A 26203-nucleotide genomic window follows, 5' to 3' on the forward strand; every position below is an offset into this window, starting at 1 on the left:
AGTAGTAGTTCCACGGAACAGAGGGTGTGCAAAGTTTGCTAGTATGGGGCTTGATCTCCACTTCGGATAATGTTCCAGACCAAGCTTGCCACAGTGGGAATTTAATTTTTTTCCTTTTAAAAACAGAACCGCAGAACTCAGTCCACTATGTGATTTGGCTGCTGGGCAAAGCTGAAGCTGCGCAGTGATCCCGAACAACATTCCCTTTAGGATTATTCTGGGCATGCTCATTAACGGTTCTTCTGGTTTTCGATGGTCTGCTCTTCTGGCTGCAAAAATGGCGGCAATACGAAGAGGGTTCTTCTGGAAGGATGAAGAAGTGGAGACCCTTCTGGCATTGCTGCTGCAGACAGGGCGAGTTCCCCTTTTAATGTGCAGCACCCACCTTCCAACAAGGATGATTTTTAGGGGAGCTGCACGGAAATTTACAGAGCGGGGCTTCCCTAGAACTGTGGAGCAGTGCTGCTCAAAGTTCAAAAGGATAAAGGCCTCCTTTTATGAAGTTCTAGGGGCCTGGCAGGGAATCCCACGTCAGAGCAGCAAACCACCATACTTTGCCTCAGTTATGAAGTTGTGGGAGAAAGCTGGATGCCCGAGTTGGCTGGATCTCCGACATGCCTGTAGGTATCCCAGTTACAGGTTGAAATCTTTAATTGTGAAAAGCAAGGTGTTTCAAAATAGGGGAAAAACAGCACTGGAATGGGGAAACCAGACAGGAGTTAAAGCTGTCCCTTATGAAATTTGAGGGCATCCTGTCAGCATTGTTAAATGTATTATTTTGATGCAGGTGTCGATACTGCATGCAAAAACACCCTAGTAATGAGATGGTTCCCTAAAAGTTATTTAAACCAGAATTAATGAGCTATACACCTGTGGTCGGGACAACTCAATAGCCTCTCAGAGTGTCAAAGGAGGCTTGTTAAAGCAAGCATCCGTTTCAGAGTGGAGAAGAGTGGAAGCAAACCCAGTTATCTTCTTCACAGTCCTGTGCTTTGAAAAATAGTGGCAGGCAGAGTTGCAGTGGAACATCGGGCACAAAATTAGAAACATCAGATACCAGTGCAGCATCGGTCAAATATGACTGACCATTTATTTGATCCACTCCAGGTGCTTCCTGTTGTCCTCACATGCATCCAAACAGTAGCATATAACATATCAACGTGGCATTTTGAGACAAATGTGCTATTTTGTTGGATGGTGATGAGTGCAATATAGCTGACATCTATGTGCCCATCATATTTACAGCTGTGATGCATGGAAGAGACAGGCAACCAGGAGCACGGGTGACTGCAGAGGAGCCTGCCGGGGTTCAGCCGCTGTGACAACAGGTGGGCAGCAATTCAGAATTGGGGGAGCACACCGAGACTTGTGATGCTCCCACAGGTAAGGATTTTTGTTTGGTTGTTGCCGAAAAATGCCCAGTTGTATCTCCTTGTGACACTTGTTGTGTCGAAAAGAGAGAACCTACACCCAAAAGAAAACCAACAGCCTCCCATGTGGGCCTCCAACAACAGACAAAGTTGGGAAATGATTTTGTGGCCGTCTCACAACCATCGTCGTCTATCAAGGTATGATGCATTACCTGGAAAGCCAAAGACATCAACGTGGTGATCCAGCTGTGTGGCTGAAAGAGACAAAAGTGGATTGCTAACGCCTATCTGCTGTTGTCATGCTCCGAAGCTGAACTTTTCTCAGTAAATTTTGGATGAGCAATGTCTAGCCACTGTGTGCACCATTTGTGGGAAACAACATCATTTGGAGCCAAGTTATCGATCCAGATTTACACATCACCCTTTAATTCTCCTTTCAATTCCATAGCAGAGCCCGAGGAGGGAACAGATGAGAGCACATCGCCCTCAACCAGCAGACAGGTCTGTACCCACACAACCCCATCCAGAGATTATGATGATGTGTGCGCAACCATCTCTGGTCTGGAGTGACGCATCATCCAATCTTGTAAGTTCAAAAAGCAAGATTCTTCTTCTAATACATTGCAAAAACATATGTTTTGGGCTTTAATATGTAGTGGTGCGTAATGCATTCCTTAAAGTGGCCTTCCACTGTTCACTATATTGTTTGGTGAGGGTTTCATCAGAGATAACAATGTTAACAGTAACCCCAACATTCCATTTATATACTGCCCTTCAGGAAAACTTAATGTCCACTTATTATTATCCCCACAACAAAACACCCTGTGAGGTGGGTGGGGCAGAGAAAGCTCCAGAGAACTGTGACCAGCCTAAGGTCACCCAGCTGGCTTCAAGTGGAGGAGTGGGCAATGCAACCCAGCTCTCCCGTTGACAGTCCCAAGCTTCCAGCCACTACAAACTGGCTCTCCAGTTGGACAATTTGGACTCATGCTGCCACCAGCTGCTAATGAAAATTTGTATTGATGGACCTACATAAGGTGGCATTAAGCATTGTCATTGTTACATTGACAGTTAACAAGTTCCAGACCAGAATGACTCGACTGGAAAAGTGAGTGGCAAGGAACAGCGCCTGTGACACCTGGAGAGGAGAGACAGGGAAAGGAGTGAAAGCGCTGAGACTGTGACCAGGGGGCAGGATCCCTAAGGAAACAACTTTCCATTGCCCAAGCCATTAGATTTTTCTTCAAAATAGTTCTTCGTAATTTATTTGTAAACAGTTAACAGTTGGTTGTTGTGGGTTTTCCGGGCTGTATTGCCGTGGTCTTGGCATTTCCAGGCAATACAGCCCGGAAAACCCACAACAACCATCGTTCTCCGGCCGTAAAAGCCTTCAACAATACAGTTAACAGTTATTTAATTGTTGTGTTGCAAGTTTAATAAAATGGTGTATCTTCAAACTTGACGTGGGACCAAAGCCTAATAAGATGCACACCCCTCGCCCACCACATTTCCAGCCACACAGGACAGAAACACACAACACAGTTTGCAGAAACATTCCGCTACATTGATCCAGAGGAGTTAGCCGTGTTAGTCTGTAGTAGCAAAATCAAAAAGAGTCCAGTAGCACCTTTAAGACTAACCAATTTTATTTTATTGTAGCATAAGCTTTCGAGAATAAAGTTCTCTTCATCAGATGCCTGAAGCTTATGCTACAATAAAATAAAATTGGTTAGTCTTAAAGGTGCTACTGGACTCTTTTTGATTCCGCTACATTGTTAGCCGGTTCCTTGGCTTGCCCACACATGATCGTCTAGGATGACCTGACCTTTCTAACTGGGAGCCTGTTTCAGGAGGGTCCGTTCCTTCGTTCCTGGATCTCAATGGTTGATGCTGGTGAAGGATCACCTCCCCTAGAGTGTTCAGTGCAGTAACTGCACTTTTCAACACTTCTAAATTTTGGGATAACGCCTCCTGAAAAAGGGATCTTTCTTCTCTGTTGTCCCTCATGTAATCAAAGTGCCATTCCCTGGCCTCCTGTTGCTCTTTTCTTCTTTCCTCCATGACTGGGACATTAGTTTGTCCACCACACAGTAAAGGCCTGCTGTCTTCCTTCTATGTGCTCTGAGGTTTGACAGCCGTGTTCCTGGGGACATCTCTGCCACAGGTCTCATGTCCGCACCTAAGTGAGGGAAGAAACCGAGATTCCGTTAGGGAAAAATCAAAATTAAAAAAAAGGACACCAGAGACCAGCAGAGTGGTGGTGCCTGTGTCAGTACTTTGTGGGAGAACAGAACAGAAAATGTTGTCTTCCACGACTCCAAGCTGTGTCGTATTTCATACAGACCTAAAGGAAGGACTCTGCCATCCCCAATGGAGCTCAGTGTCACCAAAGAGTCCTGAGAGAGAATCACTAGTTTCAGTGGTGGCTATAGGGGAGAAAAAAACGTGCATCCAGATAATTCCTGCCATCTCTTTCTTAGCAACTTATTATTAAAATGAGTTGATATGAAACTCGTAACACATACCCTGCAGTCCATGAGTTGGGGCGGGGGGGGGGGGCATTTTCCTTCTCTGTATAGCCGCAGTCACTGACACCTGTGCCATGGCTGCTTCCTGAAAGAAAGTTAAGGTAAGCTCAGCAACTGCCCTAGTATCATACATTACTCAATTGGTCAAGCAAGATGGAATAGCAGCCACAAGTGGACGAGGCCCCGGCATCCCTTGGCAAGACACATCAGTCGCCGATGGCTCACGCTGCGATCCATGCACGAAATCTCATCAACCTGACACGAAGTTTTGACTAACAAAATTGCATCCGCATGGCTGCTCACCCAGACTCACCGGTGAGTTAAGTGACTGAATGTCTACTTTTGGAGAGCACAAGGAGCGCAGGCAACAGGACATAGAAGTAGCCCCACTTCAATTGGCTTTTGCACAATTGTACTTTGAAAAGCAAGCCCTTTTCTACTCCTCCTCTTACCGCTGTTGTCTAGACCGTTGATGGCTGCATCAGGGTTCTGATCCAACATCATCAGCCCTTGCTCTTGGTGTTGCCCCGGTTCTATGGGAGGAGTAGAGAAAAGGAAGGTCGCTCAGCTGGATGAGGCTGGATAAATACTTGTCAGAGATGCTTTAGGCTGATCCTGCACTGGGCAGGGGGTTGGACTAGATGGTCTGTATGGCCCCTTCCAACTCTATGATTCAATGATTCTATGATTCTATGATTCAGCCACTCATAAATTTCCTCTCAACAGTAAAATATACATTCACCCCATATCATTTTAAGAGATCTGTACCCAAAGAGATTCCACGCCTACCTTCATAGCAAGGAGTTGATGTCCGATGCTGTCCCTGGCCCACATTGAACAGCTCCTCAGAACCTTCACACAACTCCAATGCGTTTCCCCAGTTTTCCCCCATGACCTCCAAAACCATGCTCCTAGCTACTCGTTTTGGATGCACACTGGCGTCGCCCCTTAAAATACTATCAAGCTCCCTATAGTAGGGGCAAGTTGTGGGAGCATTCCCCAAACAGTTGTTGTGGGCGACAACACATTTATACTCCAAGTGCATGGTCTTGGTTTTCGACCTGCACTCTAGAGCTGAACGGTTGTGCCCCCTAAGGGACATCTGCTCTGCAACTCATAAGAAGCAGTCAAAGTTCTGATGAGAGCTTCTCAGAGCCTCCTGAATTTTTTCTTCCCCCCAACAACTCAGGAGATCTAATATCTCCTTTTCTCTTCAGGTGGCTCCTCTCCCCCCTGTGTTCTTGCCATGTTCAGGCATTTTTTGGATACAGGGCCGAATTCAAACAGGCAGATCCACAACCACAGCACACCTCACTGTATCGGCAGCCCAGCTAGATTTCCTGCCTGGGAGAGAGCAAACATTTTTAGTTTGAAATTTGCGCCAAAAGTACCCAATGTGATTGGTCCTCGAGGGACTGATACGGCTAGGGGTGGCACAAAACCAGCTTCATTTTATTACTTTTGATTTCGGGAAAGCGACACACATTCCCAGGCCACAGTACAGTATTCCTGAGTCTGCCATAAATGGCGAGATGAAACTGTGCGGTATCAGTAAGGGGGAAAAACCCACACAAATCACTTAATCACACGGCATGACATGGCTGAATAATTTCTTTCGAAACTGAATCAAATCTTCAGGGCTCATTTGGAGCCAGAATGCACAGGAATGGCGTTCCGGCAGGTCTAAAAAGAGGTCACGTGGGTTTTGGCCCTGCCCACACGATTACCTCTGAATGCAGGCTGAGTGGTGCTGGGCTCCAAAGGAACAGTAAGCTGCTTGGATTCATTCTGCCCTGCTCTTTTACTTTCATTTGTGACTGGGAGTGGGGGAGAGAGAAAATGAGTGAATGCCGAGTGGTGCTGGGCTCCAAAGAAACGCAAGCTGCTTGGATTCATTCTGCCCTGCTCTTTTACTTTCATTTGTGACTGGGGGGAGAGAGAGAGAGAGAATGCCGAGTGGTGCTGGGCTCCAAAGGAAGGCAAGCTGCTTGGAATCATTCTGCTCTGCTCCTTTACTTTCATTTGTGATGGGGGGGAGAGAAAATGAGTGAGTGAGTGCAAGCCAAGTGGTGCTGGGCTCCAAAGGAACACAAGCTGCTTGGAATTCATGCTGCTTTATTTTCATTTGTGACTTGAGAGAGTGAGTGAGTGGGTGCAAGCAGGGCTGGCTCTCCAGAGGAGGGTAAGCTGCTTTGAGTTCATTCTGCTTTAAGGAAATACCTGGAGACTTTCACAGAAAGGGGCCTGAGGGGTGGATGTTGCCTTCTGACATACTTCCGGTGATGTCAAGTGGTGTGGCATATGCTAATGAGTTATGCTAATGAGTTCCTGTAGTTCTTTTTATAGGAAATGACCCCTGCAAATCTTGATATTTTGAACACTATGTTTTGGCCACGAATACAGCAATTCAGTAAATGCGGTGTTTTGTCCAGTTGAGGAACACACCAGTGCAATTCTAGCACAATGTAATTGAAAACCAGTGGCTGCATCAAGTCAGCCAATGGTGGAACACAATAGTGCTATTCTATTTTTTAAAAAAATTTAAAGGTGAAATTGAGCAGTTGAAAAGTGTTTGGAGGAGGAGCCGAACGATTTGGGTGGCAGCAGCCAAGAGCTTACAGAGGGAAGGTGGTCAGTTGAGGGAGGGGAAGGGGAGGAGCCAATTCCCATTTATGTTGGTCTGCCTAAAAAGCAAAACAAAGTTTTCACTCGAGTTGCGGAAAATGCGGGAAAAACCCGTCAATGCAGGAAAAGCCCGCAAAATAGGAAAACACATTTATGGCGGGACTTTCATGATAGGGTGATGGGATGTTCGTGGCTGGATAACGGTTGCGTGTGGAAAAATGTGAGTAAACCGTCAACACCGCGCTTTAATGCCGCGAAAATAAGGTAGTGTGGAAACGGGCAGCATTGTACTCAGCACCTTTGGCTGGAAACCCAATGTACAGGTGGTTTCCCCTGAGCTCAGCCTGATGGTTGAGAAGGAAAGGGTTTGTTTTAATGAACAGTGGCCGTCGTTGCATGGCCATAAATTTAGCGCCAAGCTAGCGCCATCTCCTGCTGAATGCTCACCTTATTCCAGTTCTGTTGCGATTTTGCCATTCTCCCCAAATCACGCTTTGTGACTCTTTATGTCCTCCTCATCCGCTTCCATGTGAATGCCCTGGATCGACTGTGAACGCTTTGCAATGCCAAAGCGCTCACTTCCCCAATCATCTGTCCCACCTAACGCTGATTCTCCCGCCCCACACTCCCACAAGCCCCAGCATGACCCACAATTAAGCCTGAAAGTAATTTTTTTTAAAGATAAGTCTTATAGCGCTATTGCGATATTCTGCCATGCAAGAACAACTGAAGCAGTTTACACCGATTGAGTACACTGACATTTCCTCTAAAATTTTAGCCCCAAGTAGCTGTGGATTCTCTGCTTTGCTGCCTGTCTTGCCCCCCCCCTTTTATATATATATGAATGTTGGCCCAGCACAACATTGGTATAATGGAGGTGCGATATAGCACAAATATGCGAAAAACATTTTTTTAAGGGAGGCGGGAATTTTTGGCCCTGTTTCCGAAGGCACTTTGACTGCCCATCAAATTGCACTTTTCCCTGTTAATGTGACTGACTGGAAGCGCAAGCAGTCGTCAAAAGATGGGAGAATCTGTTCTGATAGCAATAACAGAGGAAATGATTTCTAGTGCAAAACTGACTAAATAAGAGGCCGGGTGACGACGGCCAATGTCAAAATCTGGCCCTTCTGCAAAGATTAGTGATACTCTGTGACAATGAAGAAGCTGTTTGTACAATATATGACAAACTTGACATATTTTACAGTGGGTTGTATCCAACAAATAGCAAGATAACTCTGCTTACAGAATGGGACTTTCTTGTCTGCCAGTTCCCTGCTGCATCCCATGGCACTCCTTGAAATGCTGCCTCCAAGGTACCCCATCAGCAGCAGAAGAGTCCCTGTGCTGTCACAAAACAGTCATTAGATACAGTCCCATATATTGGATCTAACCACAGCTTTAGCAAAAGTTATGTCTTGATATACTCATCTAAAATAGTATGGTTGTAAGGTACAGGTTGCCTCAACCTTGCTAAAGTTATTCAGGCCTGAACCTGTTCAGTGCCCAGATGGGAATCCCCCTGAGAATCCTGTGTAAGCCACTCAGCCATGGAAACAAGGTAAGACATCGATGTAATATATACATAAATGTTCCTAATTGTATAGTATGCACATTGCTCTAACAGCATGTATTTTATTCTGAACTTGACCCCAAAGTCCAGATTTTTTTTTTAAATGGCACATTGGGACCAGGTATGGAAAGGGAAGATGCTTCTACAAACTGGCAGAATCTCCAGGTTTGAGAACATTCACAAAACTGAAAACGTTTTTAAAAAATGGAGAGGCAATGAGTGCACCTGATTATGAGATCTCAAGATCACAGTCAGCACGATGAGTTGCCTAGCAACCCCTTATGGGGGGTTAAGGAAAGGGGCAGATGGAAGGAGAGAGAAAAAGCAGAGGCATCAGTGATGGGAGGGTGAGGAAAGTGACCCAGAGAGACAGCAGCAGTAGGCTTAGTGGGAAGGAGTAGATGTTGGAAGGGAGAAACCAACAGCAGTGGGAGTGCAAACAAGAAGAGAGGAACTTGGGGGTCATGAGGGGGTGGCATTCTCCTCCCCTCAGCAGGTCCTCATGGGCTGTCCTTCATGACCCCCTCTGACCAGCCCAGTGACTCTGACTTGGAGGGCTCAGAGTCTGAGGAGCCAAAGCCAGGGGGGACCATTGGCCTGATACTGCTGAGGCACCTTCCAACCATGCTTCAGCAGTGCTAGAGGCCACCCTGCCAGAACCTATAAGTGAGCCATTACCTCCTGCCTCTGAGACAACCACTAGGCCTCTGCCAGGCAGGATATGAACCTGGGCCTGACCCCTCTGTCACTCCACAGGAATAGAAGGCCCAGGCTGAGGTGGCACAAAGGAAGTGAAGTGCCAGACTGGTTGCACGCAACCTCCCTGTAGATCCAAAACAGAGTGCTGAGAGTGGTACTTCCTTTCAGGATCCTGACTACAGCACAGCCACAAGAGCGTCAACACCTGCCAGCAAGGGCAGCTGAGCCCACTAGGTGCAAGCCCTGAGCATAAGCTCCCTGCCTGCAGCCAGGGCCGGATCTACGGTTGCTGGTACCCAGGGCAATTGAAGACTGGCCACTCGCATGTGTGCACAGCGCATGCTCGTGCTCCCGGCGCTGCATGATGACGTCACTTCTGTGACGTCATCATGCAGGGCGGCACATGCCGCCCCGCGGCAAGCTGGCTGTCTTGGCGCACCATGGAGCTGGCGGCGGCAGAGCAAGTGGCTGGGAGGCCGCCCACGCCATTCACCTGCCCCGCAGGACAGGGGGCGCACAGCAAGCCGGCCGCCCCCTGTCCTGTGGGGCAGGTGAATGGCGGGGGCAGCCTCTCAGCCACCTGCGCTGCCTTTTGCCTGCCACGCAGGACAGGGGGCACGCAGCAAGCACGCCCCCTGTTCTGCCACCCACGCGCTCCCGAGGCTGGCAGCTGTGCCCGGCGCCCCCTCTTTGGTGGCACCAGGGGCAGACTACCCCCCCTGCCCCCCATCTATCCAGCCCTGCCTGCAGCTCCACACTCCAATTTGCACTCCCAAGTCAAGCTAGCCCAGCCAATGGCCCTACTCCAGAAGAGCCCAAATGTGGCTAGCCTGCAGAGCACAGGATAGCTACACTAAAATAAAAGCACAGTCCTATCGTGCTACAGTTACCCACAAAATGGAGCCACTGCTAGCCCACCTATTTGCCCTTGCTCTATTTCAGATACAGGAAGCATTGTGCTTCCATCCCTAGCTATCATGTATCACACTCCAGACTGACACTTTTTTGCTGTTCAAAACACATGCCAACACAAGAGCTGGGATTAGTCACCAGCATTTCACACCAGCGGTCTTTATATATAAATATAACCATTAAATAGGTTTTGTGGTTAAGGCCACGTGAAGTGTGCAATGCAAATAAACCCAATTCTTCAAATGACCTTAAAGCATTTTATAAGAGCAAAAGGCCACTATAGAAGGGATAAGCCTGCCATGCTTCCTAGCTGATGTTACAAAGATTTAGGTAATTGGAATTTGTTTGCCCTACAGTCTTTATTTTACAAAGGCTTAGGAGGAACCAGGTATACAAAATAATCAGTGTTTTCTAGTGAAAGTGTCACTGAAATTTTTTTGAATGAAGCCACAACAGGTATTAGCAATTTAAACAACAAAAGATAGCTAACAACACACTGTGATAGCACACAGTGGGGAACACAGAACAATTGTTGGAAATTTCCGGTCAAGAGGAAAACATGCTGAAGTTTTAACCATTCTTTTCTATTGGAAGGTCATTCAGAAATTGTTTTCATAGCCATGAAAATAAAACCATACTACCTACCTGGTTCTTCTTGGATTATTTTTCCTGCATGAAACATTATGAGAAAAAATTATTAATTATGTATCCACAATATTTATTTCCTTTAACTCATAATGTCAGAATTGCTTCCATTCTTTCCCCTCTTCCTTCACACATGCAAAGCTGACTTGCTAACAATATGCAATTACTCAACAGAGAGCTGGTTTGCTATAGAAAGCCAGAATAGTAGTCAGAGTGTCGAACTGGGAAGACCCAAGTAGTCAAGTAGCTGAGGAAAAACTTGTTCAAGTTTAAACTTGATATGATGGAGGTTATACGAGCTGAGAAGGCTGAGATTCTTGAGGCAGTAGTATTACCCACCTTTGGTGGTGTTGCATTATCACTAGAGATGGGCATGATCCAAAAAAAATTAACGATCCAGCTGATCATGGATCGGCGCCAGCGCCGATCCCAAATTAACGACCTGCACCGAGCATCTCCCGTCCCCGATCCGTGGATCGTGGATCATGGAGGCAAAAGCGGAGGGGCGCCCCACTGTTCCCAGCGATACAGGAATGGTAGGTGATGCCGGCGGCATCTGTGTTTGTGTTTGGCCGTCTGTGTTTGGCCATCAGAGCTGCCTATCAGGGTTTGCAGGGATGAGATTGGAGTGCCCCTGGCTACAGAACACCCCCTTCCCCCTCCCTCCCATGGGTGTCTTCTCCCAACTTGTTGTGACTGCTTTGCTGCCCCGTGGTTGGAAGGAAGCTGATCAAGGAAAGCTGGGCTTCCATTCGGGTTTCCAGGGCAACAGAAGGAGGGCAAACAGAGCTCAGGCATTCCCCTGGCTCCGTTGCCAGGGGAATAGATTGCTGGCGCCTGAGTGTCTGGATCCCCAATCTGAGCCCAGACGCCCTGATCCAGGCCCCTCCCGATCGCTGGATCATTGGCCGTGGACGATCACGATCCGCTGGGTCAGGATCGCGTGATTGCCATTATTGTGGGTTTTTTTCAATCGTAATGCGGATCATGCCCATCTCTAATTATCACTAACAGACAGTGAGACATTTGAACTAGCCCCTCTGCTGAAAAAGCAGGTAAACTAAATGTAAATCATGTATTTTTTACAACTACATGTAGCATTGTCCTCTTTTTCAGATTCAGCTGACCTAGCCATGCTAAGCCATACTATGGTAACCCTCACAACTGGACTACTGTAACACACTGTGCATGGAGCTGCACTTGAAGAGAGCACAGAGGCTACAGTTGGTGCTGAATGTGGCACCTAGATTATTGATAGATATTAAGGATTTAATTTACTTTAAGATTACTACAATGGCTGCAAATTCGCTTTCAAAGTGTTAGCTTTGAGAGCCCTTCATGACTAAGGACCAACGATTATTAACAGTTCCTCCATTTCAGGTTAATAAGAACAGTTTCTGGTCAGACTTTCACAATGGCCAGTCTGTTTTAAGAAATGGGCTTTCTGGTGATATAAAGAAGGCTCCAACATTGAAGAGATTTGGGAGGCTTTTCTGATGCGCTTTCGGTGGCTTGCAAGCAGACAGCAGCTACTATGATGGGATAACCCTGCTTGTTCTGGGTAACTTTCATAAGGCCTGATTCAGTATCATATCATTAATCTCCTGTCAAGAGATACACCTCATAACCTTCATGGTTCATTATAGGTATTGTAAAGGTAAAGGTAATCCCCTGTGCAAGCACTGAATCATTACTGACCCATGGGGGGACGTTGCATCACGACGTTTTCTTGGCAGACTTCTGTTAAGGGAGGTTGCCATTGCCTTCCCCAGTCATCTACACTTTACCCCCAGGAAACGAGGTACTCCTTTTACCGACCTCGGAAGGATGGAAGGCTGAGTCAACCTTGAGCCAGCTACCTGAACCCGGCTTCTGCCAGGATCGAACTCAGGTCGTGACCAGAGCTTGGTCTGTAGTACTGCAGCTTACCACTCTGCGCCACGGGACCCGATAGGTATTGTACTTGAATGAAAATATTACTAAAAATTCTTTGATTCCATCTTACCTTTTTTTTAGAAAAAATGTAACTACATATTTAACACTGATTTAACTTTTTTAAAAGGACGCCATCTATAAATTCTAAATAGATAATTAAACTAGAGCAATTACCTGAGCCCATTAATTATTACTTACCCCAAACAGGCAAGTTACATGTCAAGGAGCCTCTTCTAAGAAGAAGCTGATACTCAATTCAGACTGTGATATTTATAGGTTTTCAAAATAATCTTCTTACAATAGATAACTGTCCTACCTGATAGGATTCACATTCTTAGCTAACTAATTATCATATAACTTCAAACACCATACAAAACTATGTTTCTTCATGTAACTTTTCAAAACATTTAAATGCTGTGTTAATGCATTCTCACTACTTTTAATCATAAGAAATATAAAAAAATAGTTATTACAAGTTTCTCATACATTTGATTATTGATTGGCCCACGCTAGGGTTCCAGGTCCCCTTACCCTCTCAGCGGGGACAGGGGGAGACCTGGCACTCACCTTCTTCAATGTCTTTGCATGCACACTCCCAGGATGAAGCAATGACATCACTTCTGAGAAGCGACATCATCATGCAGGGGCCAAGAGCACATGTGCTTCTCAACAGGTTGATTTGGGCCCCAAATTGGCCCACTGCAAAGTGCAGGAGTGCTCCTGAGGTGGCACAATGACATCATTCCCAGAACTGGGGTGGTCATGCCAACCAGGGAGTGTGCCCCGGAGGCCTATTCCCCCAGTCCCCCCCGGCCAAGTGAGTGTTGGCAGGGGGTAGATGGTGGGAGTGAAGTATCCCCCCACCCCCCAATAGCGCAGAGATGAAACACGTATTAAACTGGATGCTCCACAATTCACAAGAGCAGGAAAATTCCTGAGCAGAAAAATCTCAGTTTAGGGAAGATTGTGGTTCCAGTTATAGGGGAAGAGCAGGGCCAGTGCCAGGCTTTCTGGCATCTGAGGCTGGGGGCAGCTTCAGTGCTGTACGCTTTGCACGCACGAGCACCTGGATGATGTGATGACATCACTGCATGTGACGTCATCATGCAGCATGCTGCTGTGAGCCGGCACCATTGGCACAGCAGGCAGCTGGGATGGCACGTGGGTGGCTTCCCAGCCCTTTCGCTCAGTTGCCTTGTGCTGCCCTGGCAGTCTGCCGCACCTGGCCTGCAGCTGTGTGCTGGCGGCGGTGGCAGCATGGGGCAACTAAACAGGAGGGCTGGGAGGCTGCCTGCTCAGACTGCCCCACGCTGCTGCCACCAGCACTCACTCCCAGCTCCGCAGTGCATGCCCCCGCCCCTGGCACCCCCTCCGGTGCCTCAGCACTCGAGGCAGCTGCCAGACCCGCCTCAATGGATGCACTGGCCCTGGGCAAGAGGTATGAGTCAAGAATAAAAGAACTTTTCTTTCCCAGAGAAGGAGGGAAGAGTTCCATTAAAGCATGAAACCTGTTTGGCAGAATGGGAGAAAAGTGATTCAAGGTTCTGGGAATATTTGCAATAAAGATAAGAAAGAGGTAGTCTGCAAACTGAGAGAGGTGTAATTAGAGACAGTCTTACTCTGAACTGGCACTTTGAGAGACAATTTAAAAATCTGAAATTACATTAATGGGATCATCTAACCTGTTTGTAGGAAATGCTAAGGTGAATACAGTTTTTTTCCTAGCAGAATGTTCCATGGCAAGATCATTTTTTGTAGATTACAGCACACTGATTTAATACTTGACAGGCATTGATTAATGGTCTGATTGCCTGACACCAAGTGAGGGTCTCTCCAGAACAGCAGTTTCCCTCAGCAAGAATGATAGGAATAGATGTCATTTGATCAATCAGTCATTTGATGTCCTTATTTTGCTTCACACAGATAACTATTGTTCTGTAGGGATAAGAGCACAGGATTATGATCTGGGAGACCCAGGTTCAAATCCATACTCTTCCCTGGAAGCCTGCTGGATAACCTTGGGCCAGCCATTCTCTCTCTCTCAACCTAGCCTACCTCACAGGATTATTGTTGTGACAATAATATTATAAGGCACTTTGGATTGCTACTGGGGAGAAAAGTGGGCTATAGATATGTCTATGTATTCTGAACATGCTTACAGTGCTATGATGTTCCCTCTTCCTAAACCACAAAAATGGCACCAGAGGTGTTCTTAAAATTCAAAAATAAGGAGTTTATTTACATTAATGGGGAGGGGCTAGGTGAAGTCAGGAGTTGAAACTTTTTGAGTTAAAATTCAACATATATACATTTAGATCACTGAGGTAACATTCAGAACATGCACAGATCTGTTTTTAAGCTCTTCACTGTTACTTAAAGCTTCTGTTGTTAGGCTTTGGTTCCCTTGTTTTCCCCCCAAGCACTTGAGTATACTTTCTTTTAGTATTTTCCTTCACTTCTGGTGTTAGGAAGGCTGGTACCCTCTTTTTAGTATCCCAAGTTTTTTCTCTGTACACGCCAGTGCTTTTCTTCAGTCCTCAACTGAATCTGGAAGTCTCCTCAGGCAGTTATCCACCACACCCGACCAGGGATTTCTCGTCTCTCTAGCGTTGTCTCCGTTTCAACTGGGAAGGGACAATCTCTTCTCCTTTAGAAGATCTACTCCTTTCTTTTTGGCCTATTTGGGAGTCTGCACTTACTACCCAAACTTTCTGCCAACTTTCCCCGTTCTGCTGGTCTTGAAACTGCTTTACCTGAGGACTTCATCTCTCTACTCTCCACACTCCAATTTCTCTCTCTGCCAGGACTCAAAAAAACCCTCTTTTCTCAGCTCAGCTACCCAATCCAGTGTCTAGGAGTAGCCTGCCACTCAAATCTCTCTGACTCTAAGAGGGATTAACTCTTAACAGTCCTGCAAATGTGTGTGTTCAACCCTTCCAGACTTCCTTTAAACACAGAAGGTCACAGGTGCATTACCTACGTTCTTTTCATATCCTTAGAAAATTGAACATGCTCTGATTTGGTAAAGCTGGAAATGAAAGCTGACAATCCTAAATCACCAGATTGTCTTCCAACAAAATTCCAAGGCACGTTGATTTAAAATGGTACCAGACATAGAACTTTTACAAAAATAATCCATTTATGGATTTAATAAAATTAAACATATGATTTAAACATAATGTAAAAAAGGTAATGCTTTTGTGGCATGCATTGACCATGGTAATATTCTCTGTGAAAATAGGTCATCACTGTTACAATCATCTTCCTCTTTTTAAGAGGCTAGGAATGATGTAGTGAGGTCAGATTATTCTTCCTTCTTCACTGAGGATTGAAGAATGTGTCTTCCATGGCTAGAGGGGAAAAGGTATGGGAAAGAAACAAAAGGTAGAAGCTTGCTTCACAATATTGATCTAGCTGGCCCTTTAATGTGTGATTGGTGTGATCTGAATTAAACAAAGCTTCAAAATATGGAAGATTAATCAATGCTTTTACCAAAAAATATCTAAGTGGAGAATAACCTTTTGACAATGGGCCAATAGGTTAAAGGAAATGAGAAGTCAGAAGAAACAAGGAACTACCAGGGGCAAACAATATCTAATAGGTTTAGAAAACAAAATATTTCCAATACACACGATGATGTTGGGGTAGGCAGACAGATAGATATCAACTATTTCACCTTTATATTTTGCCAAAGCAACATGACTGATGGCAAAAACAGAGCTGCAAGGCTTAATTTATTTCTTCAAAACTCTTCTTTCCTTTCCCCACCCCCAAAAAGCAACCCCAAACAATTAACATCTTAATTTAAAAACTGCAGCCATCATATCAATAAAAACACTAGAAGTAAACATCAATGTTTTAAACAAAAGCCACTTCCTCTAACTACACATAAATGTTCTCCCATCTTTACACAAAGTCTCCTAAAAAAACAAGAGAGCAGACACTTTGCTGACCTGTTCAGGAAAGCCAGCCGACTGAATAAGCACTATTGCAGTTTTAAGAAACCCCTCGGGACCCTGAGCAGCCATTCTAACAATCCTGCTAGAGAGGTCAGCTAGAAGGCATTACGGGAGGGGTGGGGGGAACCAAAGTTACCACACAGGTTCATAGCAGTGAGATGATCCTTTAGATATGTGGCTCTTGGGTTGAATTAACTTTCCAAACAAATGGGTAACCAATGTTTGTTTATTTACTCGATTTATATCCTTTCTTCTAGAATGGAGACCCAAAGCGGTGTGCTGTAGTTTCTCCCTTTCCATTTTATCCTTATAACAAACCTGTGAGTTGGGTTAGGCTGAGAGTATATGACTAGCGCAAAGTTGCCCAGCAAACTTCCATGGCAAAGAGGGAATTTGAACCTGGGTCTCCCAGATCCTGGTCTGACACTCTATCTACTACTACACTATCCCAGATCTCAGTATGAATATCTTAGTCTGAAAACCCCAATCCCTGGGAGTAATCAATCTGCCACAGTCTGCATGATTATCTTCAAAAATAGCTCCACATAGAACGTGCTACCGCAGTCCAAGTTCAAGGTTACATTGGCAAGGAGCACCATAGTGTTATCAGTCAAATCTAGAAGAGGAGATCATTTCTATGGTAATAAAGGTAAAAGAAAGAATTTTTAGCCATTTTGCTGGTTTTTTATTTATTTAGGGAATATATATGCCGTCTCTCCAGATGCCTGCTCAAGGTCACTTTATCTAACAATAAAGCTGGATCTAATAAAATGTCTAGATGCTTAACAGAGTTACAGTGCCATCCTAAGCAGAGTTACACCCTTCTAAGCCTCTGACTTTAGAGCTGCTGTAGTATAACAGTTAAGTGGTTGAGTTGTGAGTCCCACCACTTGCCATGAGCTCAGCAGGAGCCTCTCCTCCCAGCTCCAGCTCTCTAGCTGTATTGTGGGGATAACAACACCAACTTTGTTCACCACTCTGATCAGTGGCACTAATCAGTCTAGAAGAGTGGTATATAAGCAGACCAGTTATTATTAATAGAAGAATCTGCTTAGGATAACACTGTAAGTCAGCAAAAGATTCTCCATCAACAATGGGCAAGACAATCTCTTTCAGCACATCTGCATTATTTTTGTTATTATTTATTTACTTCATTTAGCCTTTTTTCCCAATGGGGACCCAAAAGTAGCTTACATTGTTCTCTTCTCCTCCATTTTGTCCTCACAATCCCCGTCTTGAGACAGTTAAAATGCTTAATTGTTGATTTAATGATATGAACCATTGTTTTATATTGTATTGTATTTTTATAACTGTTGTACCTCGCCCTGAGCCCCACTCGCGGGAAGGGCGGGTTAGAAATGTAATTTAAAATGATGATTGAATCGAAGAAACTTATTTTAAATCCATTCGACTTGGAAGTTCTGTACAGAGGTTATGCTTGGACTCAGCTTATGCAGAGATACGTATTTTGTTAGGCTTTAAGGTGCTACTGAATGATTCAGCTAGAAGATTCTTAAATCGGTTTCTTCCTCTCATGACGTCGAAGGACTCCAGCCAGTCCTCCTTCTCTCAGGGAATGCGCCCTCCAGGGACACCCACCTCCTGCAGGCTCCTGTGTGGGAGAGAAAAGGAGGCCGCCTCCCCTTCCCTAACTTAATGACACAGAAGGCCGTGGCACGGTCGCCGCTCTCCTCACACCCCGAGGTCTCTGAGGCTCCTTCGGCGGAGCAACAGACGGGAAGGTGCCTGAAGGAAGAGCCGCAGGCGGGGAGGAGTCGCCTGACACGCAGACCGAGACCGAAAGCGGAGCCTACTTGGGAGGACTTCGGTAGTCTGTAGCGAACGAAACATGGAGTCACACGTGAGGCTTATACAACATGAGCGACGTCCGGAGCGACCAATAGAGGCTCCCAGAGCCTTGCCCCCGCCCTTCCCTTATGCAGATAATAGTTCCTTTCGCCCAATCGTCGTCTGAGAAGGGGGGACCCTTAGGCCTGATCACGTTTCTGACGGTATGCAGTCTGAGTTAGCGGCGCTGTGAGGGGAGGGGGGCGCGCCTAAGGGGGCGGCGGAGGCGAGGGGAAGAGAAGGGGGCGGTTAACGCCTCTACGAAGGGGCGCGACGCCTCCGCTTTCCCCCTCCCCTCTTTCCCGCGTCTGTTTTGGGGCAGCAGAACTGTCCTGTGACATGCGGCGTCCGCGAACTCGGACAGTCGCTCTGGGCTCTTTCTGGAGTCGCCCTCAACACCGGCATTGGAAGCAGCAGGGCGCCTGTCAGGGTGAGTGGACGAAGGGGGGCGGTCGTGAGAACGGGATGCGTGTTTGCGTGGACGGCTAGCAAACGGGTCAGTGGGTGGGAAGCGGCTCACCGAAGAGACTTTGCGTGGGGAGTGGGTGGATAGTGCCTGTGTGGTCGTGGGATGGGAGAACGCGTGTCTTCTTAAGAGCGTTTTGAACCGCGATTAAATCATTGGTTTACTGGTGGCGAGATGCTTTTGTTGACACATTGATGAGTGCAGTAATGGTTACTATTGACCGTCTTTAGGTTCAAGGGACGAGGAATTGAGTGCAGAGATACTGTCAGTGGGCTGATCGCTGTTTTTATCAGGTCTTGTTTTAAACCGGCCGATCCTTGTAACAGCTTCCTTCTCCCCCTGCCGCACCTCTCTTTGGTGAAGAGAAAATTGTGGACCCCATGGAAGTACGCGTCAGTGTATTTCATGAAGAGAGTTTAGTCTTTAAGGTGGCCCAGGATTCCTGTATTGCCATGTAAAGGTGGCACGCAAAGGACCATCTAAATGGGTTAAGGGACCGTGGGGTTTTGTCACCATTGAAGGCAGTGGCGGGAGAGCAGCCGGTGACCGGGTTTCGTTTGTGTATGCAAAATACATGTTATTCGGACTAGTGGTCAGGCCACAAGCTGCAATGCCTGAAGGGATCCGAGCCCTTTCAACCATCAAAAATGCAGTGCCCATTGGGGATTGTGGTGTGTGTGTGTGTGTGTGTGTGTGTGTGTGTGTGTGAGAGAGAGAGAGAGAGAGAGTGTTTCTAGGTAGGCTGCGGCGTTTGCCAGGTGGCTTGCACTAATCCTTTGAGCCCGGCTTTAGGAGACAGAATAGAATAACCGTTTGTTTACACTTGCTGCTGTACTTGGGGTTTCAAAGATGCAAGACTTGTAGCTGCTGCTAACTTCCCCTTGTGTTTTATTAATTTCGACCCCTTCCCCCCAAAGTGTTTGAAGTAGAATGGTGTGGTGATATAACCAAGATTAGTTATGTGTTTGATAGCAAGTGTATAGGCTGATGATGATTATGCAAGGGTATGTCCCAGTTGTTAAGAGAAATATTAGGGTAGCCTCCATGTTTTATAATTTCTTATGTTATAAAATGCAGTTGTATCTTACTGTTCTTTCCGGGAACTCTAAAGTGCCTGCCATTACTTTCGTAAATAGTATGTGTGTTTAGAATTAAATGAGCAATAGGATATACTATTAGTTATCTTGTTGTTTTTAATGCTTTAATATAAATTTTGTTCCAAAGCGTATTAGGATATTAACTTTTTAATTCTAATTTTTTATGAGTTATATAGATTATTTAAGAAAATTTAATTACAAGGTAAGCAGGCCTTGGGTTGGAAAAGATTTTTCAATAGCTTGCTATCTCTGTAAACTAATGCCAGTCTAATGTAGTAGTGGTTAAAATGTCAATCTGGGTTCAAAGTTTTGTGTTTGATAACCTAACCTACTTCATTTGGTGGTTTGTAGGATAAGATGTGGGGAGGAGACCATGTGCTCCACCTCCTTGGAGAAAAGCATTATTTAAAAAGTAGTAAGTTGCAAGTAAGCAGCATTATGTTCAATGAGTTTAATTCTAAATAGAGATACAGAAGATTACAGCCCTGATGCATAACTCTTGTCACTGAATAGGTGGAGTTGGAATTAGTAGGTGCAGTTAGCGGAGTCATTCATGAGAAGCTACATATCAGGTTTTATGTCCGAATGTGTGCCCTTCGCCATTATGGTATTCCTTATGTGCCTGTGACATAGTCATTTATATAACTTGTGGCCTGGAATTTTTTTGAGTATTACTAGCTAGACTCTTGTTGCTTTCAGGGGAAAAAACAGGAACTTTCATTGGCTTCAACAAAAGGAGCAATGTGCTGCAAGGCAATGATCTGTTATAGTACAACATGGCATGTGGACTAAGCATATTGAGTGAAGAGGAAAGTCAGGTAAAGAATAAACGGCTATTTTCAGAAGTTCAATAATTTGATATATTGGTATGTTTTGTAGGCACTTCTGTACTTTCTGCCCACCATCTCTGAGGAATACTTTATCCTGCATCACAAGTTTGAAATTTTACGGTGTTTTACAAATAGCGTCTTACCAAAAGTTGACTAGTGGACTCCAGACTGCAGGGGTTTGTGTGTGGATAGCTTTTCAGTGTGGGTAAAAAAACAACAACGTTGTTTCCCCCACTAGCTGCTTTTACTTTGGGAATAACTACATAGCTTCCCCCACTCAGACAAGGATGGGTTCAAATTCCCATTTGGCCATGAAGTTCAATAACTATGAAGGGGCAGTCTTGTAGCTAAGCTCATTGAAAGAAGAGTTAACACATCATGGCTGTTGTGGGTTTTCCGGGCTGTATTGCCATGGTCTTGGCATTGTAGTTCCTGACGTTTCGCCAGCAGCTGTGGCTGGCATCTTCAGAGGTGAAGCACCAAAAGACTTCTTTTGGTGCTACACCTCTGAAGATACCAGCCACAGCTGCTGGCGAAACGTCAGGAACTACAATGCCAAGACCACGGCAATACAGCCCGGAAAACCCACAACAGCCATCGTTCTCCGGCCGTGAAAGCCTTCGACAATACATTTAACACATCATGCTATGTGTGGCTCCCAGTATTACAAAACATATGACGGTAGTCCGTGCGCAATTACATTGTGGGGGGAGGCTTTTCCAATCTGGATAGTCCTATCAGGATTAAATGTGCCAGTGCTAAACATTGTTATGCTTAGGATAGATCAATTCTGGCTTGGGAAATTCTTGGAGTTTGGGGGGCAGAGGGAGCTCAGTGGGGATGGGATGCTGTAGAGTCCATCCTTCAAGGCTGCCATTTTCTCCAGGGGAACTATCTCTGTAATCTAGAGATCAGATGTAAATTTGGGAAAACTCCAAGAGACACCTAGAGAGTGGTAACCCTAGTTATGCTACTATGATAGTGCCTTCTCATGGGTACCTGAGGTTAACTTTCTGTCCAATTAGCAGTTATTTAAAACAGTGTACAAGAGCCCATCCTCAGTATGGGCTTCTTGCCTTTCATTTCATAGCTGTGCGGCTCCCTTGCCTTCTTTTACGGTATCCTGTAGCCCTCATACTTTTTGCCTGTTCACGTGTTTATTACGTGCCTCAAAATGTATGTGGTGAAGGACATATGAGTTTCCTGTGCCTTGTGGAGGGAGGAAGCAAGGGGTTTGCAATGTGCGATATTCTTATTGCTTCTGTCATTGTTTTTCGTAGCCTGGGAGACCAAGAATGAATAGTTCAAGAACACCATCAGTTGGAAATACTAGAAGCTTTGTGGGGTGGGGTGAAAGCATTTCCTTTTTTAAAAACTTTTTGTGGCATCTTTGGACTTTTTTTTTCTCTAGTAAGGGGGTCCCTGTGAAGTTGCTACTGTATACATTCTAGTATCCACTCCCCTTCCCCATTTTCTTGGTTGGGGAGAGAAAAGGAGTCCAAAAGGTAAAGAAGAGGTGCTTCTTTCCTCTTTTGTCCTTCTCTCCCATTCTTCCTAAAGGCAGAGGGAAAGAGAATTTGAGTGGGTAGGTGTTTTTACGTAGGAAAATCACTTTCACCTTGTTTGCTTTTCTGTTCTCTGGATTCATCCTGACTGCCCATCTCTATGGAAGTAGAAATTCATATATATTGTGTTAGTTCAGATCCAAGCAATACTGTTGATGGTGTTTATCTTATAAAATGAGAGACGTAAAATTAGCCAGTATATTCAGTTCTCATACAACATCAAACCATAGTTTGATATGACACAAACAAGCCTCAGACTCTTACACACATCCTCCTTACCCTTCCATGCTCCAATTTCCTCTCTGATTTCCTGTTTCAAGGCAACTTTTGCATTGACAAACTATAGTTTGTGCTTGCCATCCAAGCAAGAATTGGAAACAGCAATCTGATTGTGGTTTCTGATTTTGTGGTCTTGAGCACACCATAGTTTAGTTATTTGGAGAGACTGTCAAACAATAGTTGCTACAAAACAGAAGGCAGAGGAGGCAATTGGAACATAGACTCATAGGGCTGGAAGGGACCTCTAGGATCATCTAGTCCAACCTCCTGTACAATGCAGGACACAACTCCCTCCCCCCTGACTGCCCCAATGACCCCTTCTCCATGCCCAGAAGATGGCAAAATATCTCATAGAGGGAAGAAACCACAAAGGTCTGCAGATTAGACATGATGATCAAACCGTATAAACTATGTCAATGTGTTTGCTTGCTTATGTTTATTCATGAGAATAACAATTCTATTGCACGGTTCTGTGGTAAGCATCAGTATCAAAATAACAATAAAATGTCTTTTAGGTCATCCAAATAACTAAATTTAATGGGAACTGATTCCTCCCTGTTGGGCTAAACCAACTAGTTCATGAGGGTTACGTGCACATGCTGCATGTTTTCCCTTTGAGTCATGAAACTACAGTATATTAAGTCAGAGCTAGCATTTTCTTTGTCCTAAAATAAGGCATGATATATTACATTAGGAATGCGTACTAGCATTGTGCACTGAGAAAAGTTCAGTTTCCGAATAATTTCTTTCTGTTACTGCTTTGTTCCAGCTGGGCTGATGCTGATCCATTTGCTTTTTTGTTTTCATAAGTTTTGGCCCATTGCACTTGTATTGGCCACACGTGCAAATACACATTGTTGCTTTCAAGGGGTGTGTGTGGAGAAATGAGGCTTTGGGACGGCTGTTTTTGCATGCAGTGGCAGCAGAATCATGCAGAACAGTCCTCTCTCTAAATCATCAACCCACCAAGTTTGAGAGCATGCAGCAGGGTTCCATATTTATGAACTCGTAAGAATGCTTGGGGAAGCAGTGTATCAAAGTGAGTGTTCCGCAGGGCTGCTGTACACACATTCATACACTCTTCTTTTGTGCGGGAGAGTTGGGAGAAATGAGGCTCTATTTGTGTTTAACCAAAAACCACATTGTCTAAAAACCCATCGATCTAATGGGTTTCTCCTCAAGCCCATGAAAACTCACACAACAATGGACCCCCAAAGAAGGCAAGTGTTGACGGACACACTCAGTGGCGGGAAACTTACTGGCAAAGTAGCACAGGAGGGTCTCTTCATTGCCAGCTGGCACAGCACAGAGAATTTTCTTTTTAAATCCTACTTTAATGACAAAGCCATTATTACCTTTGAGTCCTGCTGTTGTGCCATGTTTCCCTGTCATTTCGATTCTACGGCAGGTGAATCCTCATCACCCTAATCTGCTTCACAGCAGCCTGAGACTCCTTATTTAAACCCAATGGCCACCGGCCTGTCCTTGCACTGTGCATAAAAGTGAACAGAAAGGGAAGGCTAAATGTGGGTTTTTCCTTCATGGGAAAGGAAGTAGAGGGAGCATGGCCCTCTCCCCCCCCCCCTGTTTTTAGTAGTAAATGCCGGAGACTGGACAGGTTACTGGCTGTCAGTCTCTCTTTCTGACTAAAACTGTTAACTCAGAATTGAATGAAGATGAAGTGACAGGCAGAACTGGATGAGAGAGTCCTGTTGGTGTGCAAAAAAATTTAAAAAATCTGACCAGATGAGTCCTCCTACTAGAAATGCTAATCTGGAAAGACTTGGGTGTGTGTGTGCAATGCACACACCTGCTACCTCTGCATCATTTAATGCTGGGTTAACCGTTTTAATCAGAAAAGCCCCCAAAGCCAGAAGGCTTTCTGGGCAAGATGAAATTCCTCCTTGTGCTCCCATTATCTTTCGAAGACTTCTTAAGTCACAGTGATGGCACTGGCACCATGGCACCTAAGCGAAGGGCAGCAGCAGCAGCAGGCCACTGAATGGGCATGAACCAGCTCCACATGCTGGGACCACTTCAGTATGGTTGTCCCTTTTTCTTTCCAGTTTTCACCCTAATCTACATATCATGAGCTTTTGTGGAAGCCAGGGGTTCAGGGGCTGAAGGAGACCCTCCCTTCTTCAAACTCACATGTGCACACCCACATGGATATTGCCGGCCTTTCCTTGCATTGTGCATAAAAATGCACAGAAAGAGATGGAAATGGCAACCCTGGCACCGACAGCACCATACTGCAAAGCAAGCCTTTACTTACGACCCAGTGATGTCCCACGATAACCACATCTGGCTATGTGTTAATCTCACTATCTCTAGTAGAAGAGTGGGTTCTTGTTTCTTTTTTAAAATGTTGCAAATGCAATAGCTGGTTGAGGCTGCAAATTGCAACCAAAAACGAGGAACTGGTCAAGAACACTTCAGCCCTGTGCCTCCTGCAAACCCCGCCCCCCCTCTTTACACCTAAATTCAAACCTAAAGAAGAATTTGGTGCAGCACTAATCTATCTTAATCTGCTCGTGGTCTATTAACAAAGTATACATTACATGAAATATTTCTGGCTATGTTGGGGGCTAAAAGACTCAAAGTATTTGTTGTAAACAGAAGTAATTTAATTTTCAATTCAGAATTAGTGAATAGCTGCCAGTTTTGCTGAGTTTACAAACCGTTTATCTCAAGCATGTCTGTCAAGAAAGATTACTTGTCAGTTAAATATTAATAAAAGTTTGGGTTTTCTTCTGATTCATTTCTGACTTCCCCTGTGCTCGTGTTGATACACAATATAAAGCAACACTTTCCTACAAGATGGCTTGAATATGAAGCAGACTTTTTGCACCAAAACCAAGTAATATGTGAAGAAGCTGGAATTCTGGCTTCTTTCAGTTGCTGATGGGGTGGGAGGGATCAGTACTTCCTCATTAGATTTAGTATATAAATTTGATGTCCTTACCTTTAATAAGCTTTAAATCTATATCAAATTAGTATAGCTGGTCAGTTTTCTCTCTTACCAAGACTTCCTCCCCATAATCAGTTGCAAAGCTGCCTATAAAGTGGGCATTGGATTTATTAATTTTTTAAAGAAGAACTATCCCTTATATAAATTTGTAATAATATCATATAAATTGGTGTTACAAACTTGGCTTCTGCCCAACTGTTCTGTGGACATGCCTACAATAACTCTTCCAGAGTCCATTTTTATGCTGCGACATAAAAGTGCTTGGGACTGATAAAAATATAAATTATCTAGGAGTCTCTTTACACAAGACATCTTACACAGGGACATTCAAGTGTAGGGAGACGCAATGTTAGTCAGGAAGCGTAGTTTAAAAAGACAGCGCCAAAAGCTCTGTCTCTACCAAGAGGGTAGTTTAAAAAATCAGAGCAGACAGAGGTTGCTCCTCAGAGGGTTTAATTTCATCTTTGCCTCCCCATAGGCTCTGTCACCTCCCCTTGGGGGAGGCAAAGATGAAATTAACAAACCCTCTGAGGAGCAATTTCTCACTCTGTCTTTTTAAACTATGCTTACCATTTAACCTTGCGTCTCCCTATACTTGAGCGTCCCCATATAAAATGTCTCATGTAGAGAGAGACTAGTTTATGTTCAGTATAAGTGATCAGTTCTTATGGGGCTTACAAATTAGGCATTGGGACAGAGCATAATACTGTCTTCCCTGTGTAAACAATTGTATCAAAATTGGCATAAAGATTTTGAGAGGATTGGTCTCTGTTAATTTAATATTATTTGTCCTTTCCTTGGGCAGAACTTGGGACATCTTTGTATTGCCCATACCCTGTCTTCTGATGCATTTTAACATATCAGGCTGAATTCTGCATAACCTGACACGCTTGCCTGTTTT

At 45.0% G+C, this 26203-nt stretch overlaps 1 protein-coding gene across 1 annotated transcript in view; it reads left to right on the forward strand.

Moving 5' to 3' along the window:
- Positions 1–18282: 18282 nt before the first annotated feature.
- Positions 18283–26203, forward strand: part of PER2 (period circadian regulator 2) — a 47317-nt gene continuing 39396 nt past the window's right edge. The window contains exons 1-2 of the mRNA XM_054982972.1: positions 18283–18524; positions 20357–20475. The gene's annotated coding sequence lies outside the window, so the exon portion shown is untranslated. The remainder of the gene's footprint in view (positions 18525–20356; positions 20476–26203) is intronic.

This window comes from Eublepharis macularius, chromosome 6 (genome assembly GCF_028583425.1).
Source record: "Eublepharis macularius isolate TG4126 chromosome 6, MPM_Emac_v1.0, whole genome shotgun sequence".
Lineage (NCBI taxonomy): Eukaryota > Metazoa > Chordata > Lepidosauria > Squamata > Eublepharidae > Eublepharis > Eublepharis macularius.